Source organism: Puma concolor, chromosome C1, assembly GCF_028749965.1.
Source record: "Puma concolor isolate L17-30 chromosome C1, mPumCon1.1.hap2, whole genome shotgun sequence".
NCBI lineage: Eukaryota > Metazoa > Chordata > Mammalia > Carnivora > Felidae > Puma > Puma concolor.
Genome location: NC_141674.1, coordinates 107,879,436 through 107,890,329, shown reverse-complemented (window position 1 = coordinate 107,890,329; position 10,894 = coordinate 107,879,436). Strand labels below are relative to the sequence as shown.

Below are 10,894 nucleotides of genomic sequence, written 5' to 3'. Positions count from 1 at the left end.
TTCAGGTTACATGTTATTGGAAGACAGCTGTGAGTGGACTATTTATGTGAATGTTTCACAATTCCCAGGACTGGATTCCTCAGTGGCATGCAGCAGAATGTGGGTCAAAGGAATCCCATGTGAGTGAACAACCAGAGGCTATAGACTTCAGAGTGGCCTGAGTGGGCTGGGTACACTGGCCAAGTCTAGATGACATCTCTGGGGACCTGAGAGGGACATGATGACTATGGAGATGTCTCTAGGATTGATAAGGAAGGACTAGGTTAAATGCCACCCAAGTGTGAGGAAGACACTTCTGGTCCACCCCTACTCTCTATCCATGCTTTCTTCCACTCAGCTCAAGGCCACCACCTCCATGAAGACTTGCCTGGTCTGCCAGACCACATCTGAGTCCTCCCTCCTCTGAATGTCAGAGATACCTCTCACAGACTTTTTAGCTGCTCATAATCAAGGTGACCTACATATTTGTCCTATCATCTTTGTTACACAGTTACTTGATGACAAGATCTTGCCTTTATCATTCTAAATTCCTAGGGCCTGATTCTGTCCTTGACATAAATGTTCATTAATACTTGTGGGATGGAATAATCTATGTGCCATTAAAATAGACTTTGCATGTGGGGAGAACAAAAAATAGGAGAAAAACATAAAAAACCCACTTGTTTTTTGTTTTGTGGGCCAAATCTCAACTTCTTGTATCCCCACCTAAGACTTCTAGGAACACCCTTTCATAAATAGTACAGAGAAATTGGTGGTTGGACCTCACCTTAAAGATCAAGCTGTGAATAGTGTGGAGAACAAAACATTCATAAACCCTGCTACCTCTTAATGCAAAGTGGAGTTGCTTATGTAATTATAGAGAGACCCCAAGGAAAAGCTTTTTACAGAGTGAAAAGTTTTCACTTATCTATTATGAAAATTGACATCAGCACATGGTGGCTGTGCTTACGGTAGGAACATTCTCATTGAAATACAGTCTTTCACTTCTGGAGGTTTCTGTCTCAGAATAGCTGCAGACATGCCTGGCTAAGTGAAAAGATCCTGTTGAAATTTCTGGTGGTAGGGACAGTGTCTTGCCTTCCTCTGTGTTCTCAGTGCCTGACACAGTAGGGACTCAGGAAACAGGTAAGTGGAAAAGGTGAGCTATTACAAAGGATTTTCTGATTATAGGGGCTGTCCTCAAAGACTTCAAGTCATACATTGTACAAAGGTGAGCAAGGTCAGTGTGTGGGATGACAGGTAAGAACTTAACAATACTGGAGAGTGGGACAAGGCCAGAGGAACAGCTGCTGGAGTAAATCTGCAGGACAAGACTACCAGGGCTCACCTGCTTCATCTTAGAAGGCTCCCAGGGGGAGGCAGGCTTTGACATGTAGTTTGGCTGAAAAGAAGAGTCTATATAAGTGAAACAGAAGGTGAGATGGTAAGAAGCCTTTCTCAGCCTATTAGAACAGGACCCTGGGGAGACAGTACCTGAGTTATGGGACCTCAGAGGTCAGAACCCTTCTTCCCTAACTTCCTTCTCCCTCCTATCTCTCCTTTTCCCCCTTTCCCTCTTCTCCTCCCTGTCAGGCCTCAGAAGTAGTCCTAACTGCTCCTCAGAAAGGAGTGATGGACAGTGAGCACTGGGAGGGCAGAGTAACTCTTGTCTTACTATCACAGCGGTTCCTTTTCCCCACCCAGACTCATACCACATAAGCCCACACTCTGATACCTCATGCACCACAAATGCATTTCCTTGAGGTTAACTAACAACCACCCAACCCACACCACCTCTACCCAAGGGCTGAGGACTCTTTCTGGAGGCTCTTTCCCCCTTCCTCTCCAGTTCCCCCAGACCACTCCTCATAATGCTGGCCCCCTGAAATCTCAGAGTCCAGTCATTTTCAGTACAGTGAATTCCATCACGGTGTTGGGGATTGACCCCACCAGGATTGGCACATTTAGTGGAGGAGGCAGCATCTGGCTTTGTCCACTCCCTGAAGTGAGCCTTTTTGAAGTCCTTGAGCAGTCCCTCACCCTACTAGACTTCCAAGTCCAGCCAATTCCAGATCAGGACCTCAGACATGTGTCTCCCTCCAGTGCCACTCCATTTCTCCCTGGCAGAGGTGTTTATGGCATGATTCTATGATTTGGTATTTGCTAAGCACCTACTCTGTCCTGGATACAAAAAGCAGTAAGAGCCCTGCTTCATGCTTCGGAGCTTTCACTCTAGAGATAGTGCAAACACATTACACATTAATAGATAACACAAGATGATAAGTGAAAGATGGGCAAACAGAGAGGCAGGTGAATTCTGGTTATGGGTTGAAAATGGTACTAGTCCACCTGCATGTACCATATCAGAATGATAGTATTTTGAATGATGTTGTTCCTACTATTATTAGCATCCCATCCTGGGCTGGGGACAGGAGCCCATCCCTGATAATTATCCACCCCTTCTCATTCCTAGTCCCAATTTGTTGTGACCCTATTGCTCTGAGCAATAGATGTCTCTTCCTTCCTTCCTTCCTTCCTTCCTTCCTTCCTTCCTTCCTTCCCTTCTTTATTTCTGTCTTTTTCTTTTTTGTGCTGGTTCTTCTTCTGAGAGTATTCTCCCCCTCTTCTCTTTGTCTTTGGAAAATCTTTCAAGAACCAATCTAAATCCTCACATCTTCTGTAATGGGTTCCCTGGTAATGCCTGACCAAGAAAATCTTCCAGAGGCTTTATTGCTTGCTGCACATGTAATTTATTATTGTGCACATTTTAATGTGAGATTGTAAACATTTCAATCATGAGGCTATGTCTCATATATATCCTATTTCTTTTCAGTGAATGCAATGGTTCATTATGCATATTAGTTATTAGGTATTGAAAAATCCTTGTCATCAGCATTTGTAAAAACAGTTTACAGAATGCTTTCCATAATATTATGTCCTGAGTCAATTAATTTCACATGACTATGAACTCAGGCCATGACAAAATCAGAGACTTAAAGTGAGGTGGATTGCCTACATCACACTGTGGACACTTCAACTACATTTCCTGAATACTATGATATTTTTATTTAGATTGTACCAAAAAATTCAATTTGGAGTCAGTGTTCAGGTACTTCTTATTTCAGAACTCATACTTGCCTTTTTTTCCTAGGAATAGATACTAAGAGATCTTCTGTCCCTAGAGTTTTCCTCCTGGTACAACTGTAGCCAAACCACCATAATCCTGACTTGTACCCATGGCTACAAGTAACATCACGAGGACAAACCACTGGATCTAAATTCTTGGTTTCTATTTCAGTAGAGGAAATTGTTACTAGCAAAGGATAGGCTTAGTGTAACCTATTCACCGTCAAAAGGCTCAGTCCCTTATGTTCTCCTTTTCTCCCATCCAAAGGAGAGAAGTAGAGGAGAATTTTCTGGTATTTAAAGAACAGAAATAAAACTGTGCTCAAAGTTATCCATACTCCTCATAAAATAAATTTTTAAAAATATAAAATAAAATATAAAATAAATCTATACATACATAAAATCTTAAGATGTAGAGTTTTCTTAAGTCTCAAAGAAAATCTAAACCAAATTGAACCAAAGATTTTACAGGATGACTTCTGGAACGACAGTATGAAGAACTCCATCTCCCCAACAAAATAGCTATAACTGTTGACAATTACTTTAAAAAAAACTTTTAAAGTTTCTATAAATTGTCCTATGGCAAATTAAGAAAACATTTATTCAAGAAAATATACAAAATGTCAGTAACAACTGAAAGCCAACAGTTCTCATAACATCTCTAGCTCTATGTTGCAGAGGCTAAATCCCAAGATGGGGCAGCCAATACACAGGGCTCCCTTCTTCTACCCAGCTCCCACTGAAGAGGCAGGCAGTGATCCTACCTCAGTTGCAACAGACCTAGAATCCTGGAACCCTTATCACCTTTGCCTCACCTCACTTTTAGGATAGAAAATCCATGGTGAAGAGGCAATTTAAGAAGACTAGAGGTTGCCATCCCAGTACAATGCCCTGCTTATACAACAGGATGTCTCTCCAAGAGAAGCAGACAAAACTGTCCCCAAACTCAGCTCCAGAGCAGTGGCTCAGAGATTTTGACCAGCGGAAGGGGTAAACCAAAAGATAAAAAGCTTTGAGGTTCTTGCCAAAGGAGCTTCCTTTATTCAGAACAGAGTTTGGGAGAAGTTCAAACCTAAAACCACTCTGAAAAATAAGGGAGATTTTATTAAGAAAAGTTGCTTATCCATGGCAGCAATACGTTGAATCACAGCAGGACAGCTAGTTTACCAGAGAGAATCAAGGAAAGCAAAGCCCTTCTGGGTTCAGAACAAACCTCAAAGATCCCCTCAAAAACTACCTGCAAAGGGCACTGGACCTAATTGGATCTGACCAATTAAGAGATTTGAGAGTTCAGAAATAAACCCATCAATGCCTGGTCAATTGATTTTTGACAATGTGTCAAGACATTTCACTGAGGAAGCCATAGTCTTTTCAACAAATGGTGCTGGGAAACTATATATCCACATGTAAAAGAATGAAGTTGTTCCCTACCTACAGTATTTAAAAAAAAAAATAACTCAGAATGGATCCAAACCTAACTGATGGGATTAAAAATATAAAACTCTTCATGTATGAAAAAATCTTCATGACCTTGTAGGGAAACATAACCTCTGTTTTCATGACAATCTAATCTGAGGTAGATATTTATAGCACCTGACATTAGGAGGTATCCAGTATAAGTGAGGAGAGACAACCCCTGACCCATTTCGAACTGGAATATTACATTCCTCAGAAATATAAAATCCTCTTGTCTGGGAATTCCTACTTAGAAAACATGGTGGTCATGTGTCACTTTGGCCAGCAATCAACTCCATACATGTTAGTATGCTAGTTGACTTTTTGGAAGGGATCGCCCAACCCATGTAGTGTTTGAGCTTTCTTGTTAATGACATCAAAGGAATATACATCCCTCTTCTAGCTTTCTGAAATAGCCAAGGAGCAGATACATGCTGAAGATCAGCCATATGGATGAATCCTCATGAGACTTTGAATCTTGAATGATTAACTAAAGACACAGGGACATCTAGAGGTCATATTAATCACAGCAGTTGTGATGGGTTCTTACTATCTGCTCCACCAGACACTTGTGTTTTTTCATGAACTAAAATATAAATTTGAGGTATTGGCCACTTATCCAGTTTATAATAAGACTATCAAGACTATATCAAGTTTATCAAAAAATGAAATCTTGCCATCTGCAAAAACATGGATGATCTAGAAGGTATTATGCTAAGTAAAATAAGTCAGACAGAGGAAGACAAATACCATATAGTTTCATTAATAAGTATAATCTAAAAAACAAAACAGGGGCGCCTGAGTGACTCAGTCGGTTAAGAGTCCGACTTCAGCTCAGGTCACGATCTCACGGCCGGTGAGTTCAAGCCCCGTGTCGGGCTCTGGGCTGATGGCTCAGAACCTGGAGCCTGTTTCTGATTCTGTGTCTCCCTCTCTCTCTGCCCCTCCCCCGTTCATGCTCTGTCTCTCTCTGTCTCAAAAATAAATAAAACGTTAAAAAAAAAAACAAAACAAAGAAAAACAGAAACAGATTCATAAATACAGAGAACAAACTGGTGGTTGTCACAAGGGAGGGGGGTAGAAAACAGGCAAAATAGGTGAAGGGGATTAAGAAAGTACAAACTTTTAGTTATAAAATAAATAAGACAAGGATGAAAAGTACAGCATAGGGAGTATAGTCAATAATATTGTGATAACATTGTATGGTGATGGTGGTAAGCACACTTTTCTTGGTAAGCATTATGTAATGTATAGAATTGTCAGATCACTATGTTGTACATCTGAAACTAATATAGTATGTCAACTATATTTCAATAATAAAAAAGACTATCAAGGCAAAATAAACTCAAAGTAAAATTAATAATAATTAAATATCATGTGAAATTTTTAATTAAAAACATTTTGATAAAAAAATCAAGACTATTTTACAAAACATAGATATGAAATATTTGACTCTAAAAAACTCAAGGAGAGAAAAGAAAGAAGTGACTGATTTTTTTAATTCCCTGATTCCTTTAATAGGCATTTTTAATTTTTACAATCTTTGCCACGTGCTATATGGATGTTTCTAGTTAGAATTAACCAAGATTCATGGGCTATTTGTAAAAAGTTCATGCACACTTTTCTAAACAATTTTTTTTGGCTGAAGGTGAAAGAAATTCAAAGGTGAGTTGGGGCAATGTCATACAGGGGGAAGGAGGAGGAGACCAATGGAGGGATGGAATATGCATGTGTCCCTGCCTTGTCCCAAGGACTAAGCTGCACCCTGAAGAAAGCCCAAGTCCAAGTTCAGGGACAGCTTCATAGGAGTTGTCTGGGAAATGGTGTCAGAGTATGAGGCAGAGCTTTTCATAAAACAGACATGGTGAACTTCTCTGAAAGCAAAGATATAGAGGACAGCTGTATCAACAAAATTGCCTAAAGTCAGTGTCCTTTAAGTGGAGATGGTAAAATGGGCATTCACAAAGTGTGACTAGAGTCCATGCTCCACACCACTCAGAATTCTGAAAATGTCCCACCTAAGAGCCAAGTCAGAGTGATAGAGCTCTTTGCTGAGCAAGAGAAAAGAGTCCCCTTTTGGAGAAACTTTGCAGATAGTTTTTGAACGATATATATTATCATCATACATCATGTATTATATATGATATACAAATAATATATAATTATCTCACAGAATTATATATATAATAAATATTTGATATGTAAATATACAATAAATACATATAAATATATAATAAGTATATATACGTGTGTGTATGTACTTGTGTGTGTGTGTATATATATACATATATACATTTATATATGTATATATGTATATATGTGTATATATATATATATATATATATATATATATATAGTAACCTAACTGCTGGAAACAAATAAGAAATTTTCTATGATTAAGAATTCAGGACACTGTCCTCTTAATTCTTCCCCAGGGAGGAGTCTGCCAGATGTCTCCCTGATTTCAGGGATAGGAAGTAGGACCCAAGTCTTACCCAGGAAATGGCAAGGAAATGAAACCAGCTGTGTCACCTGAGCAAGTTCCTCTACAAGTGTGAGTCAAATAATGTACATTAGTGCAGTTTCCTGTGACCAAATGTCCATCACAGTGGAAAGAACAACTGGTCCTGAGCCATTTCATCCTTTGTTTAAGAGAAGATTCTGGAATCAGGTGTGACCTTGCTGCCATAGGAGAGGCATCATTCACACCACAGATAAAGGAAAGGAGGAGTCAGAGACTGGAATCTGCTAAGTAATTGCATCTAATATCAGAAGAAAATTGTACCCCATGTAGACTGTGCCCCTTCCCCCAGTGTCCAAGCAGCAATCAGAAATGCATTTTGAAGACTAGAAGAAACAACAAACATCAGGAAGGAAATGGAGAGGCTCCCTTCTCCTGCTGTGATCACCCAGCCCACAGGACTGACAAATGTGCCATTAAACCAAGTTTGGCATTGTGACTATTTCTTACACTGAATATTTTAATTTCTAAACTGAGACTGGGTTTGTGCTTCAAAATAAATTATTTCATTTACTTGGAAAGAGCTGTAAAGTCACTAGGCCTTCCTAGGTCTTTAGGAATTAGAAGATCATCCCATTGAATAAAATTTTAAAGATAGTAGCATAATATTAAAAATTTCTATTTTTATTACATCCCATAAGCTATGTTTGCTCAATCTGATGGTTATAGTCAGATTGTTTAACATCCACCTGCTTGAGGAAGTGCTTAGGTGACCAGATAAGGCTTTACAAAAGGATAATATTTGAGGTGGGCCTTCAAGAGGGAATAGAATTTAATGAGGATGTAAAATGTTCTGGATACTGAGCTACAGATGGTAAACTCTACCGCTTCCCAGATAAAAGACATCAAGATGTACAAGTCTGAGTTATCTCTAGATAAGAGTCAATTGTTGAGTGTGGGAAAAGCATGAGTTTTCTTGGGGCACCATGAAGGGCAAACCTTGGAAATTAAGTTGGAAACACTTTCTGTTGGGTCTTAAATGCAGGACTTAAGAAGCATGTGCATTATTCTGTAGAGACCCCTGCTTCTCAGAAATGAAGTGGCAAGCTCACAAATGTGGCACAAAGGGTATGTTTGGGGGAAAAAAGGTGTAGAGGATTTAATGGAGCCAGAAGAGGAAGAAAGGTTTGCTGGGAGGTGAGTACAAGAGCAATTTTTACTCCCAAATGTTCTGGGCCTAAATGTATTACAGAAGTGGTGGGTAGGAAACATGTATTTTCAAAATATGTCTATTTTTTTCTTTTTCAATTTTATTAATTTGATTTTTTCTTCTTCTTCTTTGTGCGTGTGTGTGTGTGTGTGTGTGTGGTGGGAGAGGAAGGATGTTTGGTGGGGTAGGTCAAGAGCACCAGAATGAGTACATGGAGGGAGGACAACATGGGGTTGGGGCCCTGAAAGTGACCAGAAGCTCAAGCATTTATGTTTACAAAAAGGTAACCTAACTGCTGGGAAACAAAGGGAATAAGAAATTTTCTACGATTAAGAATTCAGGACACTGTCCTCTTAATTCTTCCCCAAAGACTTGTAACCAGAGACTTGGTTACAGCAATCTGCTTCAGAGCCCAGACAACATGGTACAAAACAGAGTGGGAAGCCTTTGTCTTTCATGCTACACCTCCATTTACCCCAGTTTAGGACAGATTGCCCTCTGGCCCCTGAGGTTCCAAGGCCACTACCAGCAGAGGACAGGGTGGAGGAGAACAATGATAATCCAGGAAAGAAATGGTCCTTTCTTTTTTTTTTTTTTTAAATTTTTTTTTTTCAACGTTTATTTATTTTTGGGATAGAGAGAGACAGAGCATGAACGGGCGAGGGGCAGAGAGAGAGGGAGACACAGAATCAGAAACAGGCTCCAGGCTCTGAGCCATCAGCCCAGAGCCTGACGCGGGGCTCGAACTCCCGGACCGCGAGATCGTGACCTGGCTGAAGTCGGACGCTTAACCGACTGCGCCACCCAGGCGCCCCAGAAATGGTCCTTTCAAAACAACATGCTGAGCAGATTCCTGATTTTATTGTTTTACATCAGCCAGAGAGCACTGTGGAATAAGGTACAACATGAGTTACTTTGACATGGGGATGAGATCCAAGGCCAACAGATGGGGGAGTAGGAGACGGTTGATTTCTATACCCCACAGATGTCATCTTGTCTTTGCAAGTTCAGAGTCTTCTCTGGGACCTCTCAGACTCTGAGTTAGGCCTAGGAGGAGAAAGATGACGTTCTCTGCAGTTGGTTGCTTCCAAGTCTGCTCTTCTTGGCTCAGGCAGGGTCCATGTCAGCAGCAGCCTCCAGATGACTGACCGCTGCTCCCTCCACAGCAGCTGGAGCCCCTCGAGGGCTGGCTGCAGCATCCAGAGCCCCCTGAGGGCTGGCTGCAGCAGTCAGAGCTCTGGTGCCTGTGGCAGTGGGACCTGCGTCGCCTGTGGTGGCTCAGACAGCAGCCACCACCCCCAGAGCTACAGCAGCCACCACCCCCAGAGCTACAACAGCCCCCGCCCCCAGAGCTGGAGCCACAGCAGCCCCCAGAACTGACATTGCAGCAGGAAGAGACTGGGGGACACTTGGGGGGGCACTTGGGGGCAGGACACTTGGGGGGACACTTGGGAGGGGGCTGGCACTGTTGCTGGTTCTGCTGGCAGGACATCTCGGCAGGAGGGGTCAGGAGCTGAGGAAGAGTCACACAGTCAGACTCAGGACACAGAGCCCCCCACCTCACCCCTTCCTGTTCTCAGTATCATTTCTAGAGCCTTTATTTTTAACAGTTTAAATGGAGTTGTTGATAATTCAACACTGGAATTTTCATTATTTCTAGTGGTTAGGCAAATGCTCTCACACTGCCTCCCTTGAGTCATAATTTCTGTTTGAGGTAGGCAGGGATTATTCTGTATTTCACAAAAAAAGGAAACAGAGGCAAAAACCAGTAAGAAGAAAATCTACTATGATTAATTATCTGATAAGTGAAGGTGGTAATTTCTCCCATCTTGTCAACCAGAAGTCTCAAATTGTCCAGCCTGGAAACCAGATCAGAATGTAAATATTGTCTTGAAGAAAGGAATTAAGGATCATAACTTTATCGAAGGTTTTGTTCTGTAAGGAATTGGACATGCTGATAGAAATGGTCTGGGAGGCTGACTGGTCTCACTGGCTCACTTTCTTACTGAGATAGCTAAAGAATGGTATGTTTGTGGAGGTGGGAGATTCAAACTTGGACACCCCAGCTCCAGTCTGATGCTCTGGCATTTCCAGCACACCCAAGGCCTCTCACTATATCTTGGCACAGTGAGTCTCAGCTTGGTGTGTCTGACTTCTTAAACAGACCCCAATTTCATCTCAGATCCATAGGTATGTAGGTTTTAGAACTGCCCCAAATATCCTCTGATTAGCTCTTTCTCTTCCCAGCTGAACTTTGCAAAGAGTCACAATTTAAGATTTTACTCTGAAAGGTGACATCCTCTTGTGAAAGCAATTCTAGTGGAGCCTGATGGCCAGCACTTTCATTCTCTCTGACCTGACAGCCCTCCCAGCTAGAGCTCAGTTTGGTATAACACAAAGACACTGCCATCCACTCTTCTATCCAGCACTCAGTAGACGCACTTCCCCATGCATGTCCTCCTTCAGTCTTCCTGAGTCTTCTCTCCCCTTTTCCACATGGCCTCCAATCCCCAAGGCCTTTTCTCACCTGCCCCTGCAGCTCTGGTCTAAGTTCCCTCCCAGGGAACACTTACCGTGTGCAAGCAGCACTAGTCTGTCAGCACCTCAGGAGAGGAGTATACGAAGGTGCTCTGAGGCCAAGGCCCTTTTATCCTGGCTTTGAG

General features: G+C 41.7%; 1 long non-coding RNA gene across 1 annotated transcript; it reads right to left on the bottom strand.

Annotated features, from left to right (window-relative positions):
- Window positions 1–9,073: 9,073 nt before the first annotated feature.
- On the bottom strand, window positions 9,074–10,894 carry LOC112865415 (uncharacterized). The gene is made up of 2 exons (XR_015255127.1): window positions 10,805–10,894; window positions 9,074–9,744 (listed from the first exon to the last, which is right to left on the bottom strand). It is a non-coding gene; the product is annotated as an uncharacterized LOC112865415 (long non-coding RNA).